Below are 1,231 nucleotides of genomic sequence, written 5' to 3' on the forward strand. Positions count from 1 at the left end.
ACGAACTCCACCCAATGGTTATCCAACCTAATCCTGTTAATGCATATTCCTAGATGTATAGGGTGGTCACATCTAAGGGAGACTCGGACAGCTAGGGAGCGATTGAAATCGCGAAGTTTCACCGGAAGCCTTACTGACTGAAATTTCCCAATCTTGCTTGCTATTTGTTCTGCCACCTCTTTGTTATGGAGATGGAGGGGGAGGTTGTAGATATGAATGCAGATGTCAAGTTCATTGAAGCTGAGATTTGTTGGAATTGTATCTGCTCTCCATCGATGAATGGCTAAGAGGTAGTTCTTAATGAGCCATGGGCCGCGGTGGAGGGCAAGGTGAACTTCGGCCTCGTGAGATGCTTGTATGAGGAACAGGTGGTTCTCCATCTGGTGAACTTCAAGGTCTTTAGGGTGGTTCCAAGTGGTTGTGAGGCACTTCGAAATGTTGAAGGCAGAAATCCGTTTTGAGTTGAATATTTTCCCGACAAGAACTAGGTCCCAATGTAGTGATGAAGAATCAGGGTCATGGTGTGAAAACGTAACTCTAAAACAATGCTGAAGATAATGGAAAAATAAAACAAACAATGCACATGAATTTTACGAGGTTCGACAAGGTTGCCTATGTCCCTAGTGAGATGAGATCCTACTTTACTATTAATGGAGAATAGGGTTACAGTGCTCGTCCTCACACCTCTCAGTATTACTTGCATTACAGAGAAAAAAATCCTCGCTACAAATATATAGCGAAAAACCCTAATCTGAAAAGTACACAATTGCCCTCAAATACAAAATTCGAGCAAGGAGCTACGCCCCCCTACACCCCCTGCCCCCTTGCAACCCCCACGGCTTAGCCCCCCTACACCCCTGCTATGCAGGGGGCCTCCTGCCCCCCTTGCAACCCCCACAACCGGCTAATCGGCTAGTGGGACCGCCGTCCTACCTGTTGAGGCACTGCACCAATACTCTCTGGGTTAAACTGTAATAGAATACAAGACATCGTACACCAACACATGGTCGGGGATGTCAAGCTCTGGTAAGTCCGGAGTACCATCAACGGGAGGGGATGAAAGTGTCATGGGGAAGTCAAGCTCCCTGTAGGGGGATTCTTCCACAGGGGGCTATCCGAAGTAGTGTCCATAGAGTAGCCTGAAGAAATAAAAAGAGAGAAAAACCTAAAGAGCGTCGAAAAAAGGGAGGGGCTGATAGGGTTAAGATGAACCAGAGAGCAGTAGGGATAA

Source organism: Macadamia integrifolia, chromosome 5, assembly GCF_013358625.1.
Source record: "Macadamia integrifolia cultivar HAES 741 chromosome 5, SCU_Mint_v3, whole genome shotgun sequence".
NCBI classification, from domain to species: domain Eukaryota; kingdom Viridiplantae; phylum Streptophyta; class Magnoliopsida; order Proteales; family Proteaceae; genus Macadamia; species Macadamia integrifolia.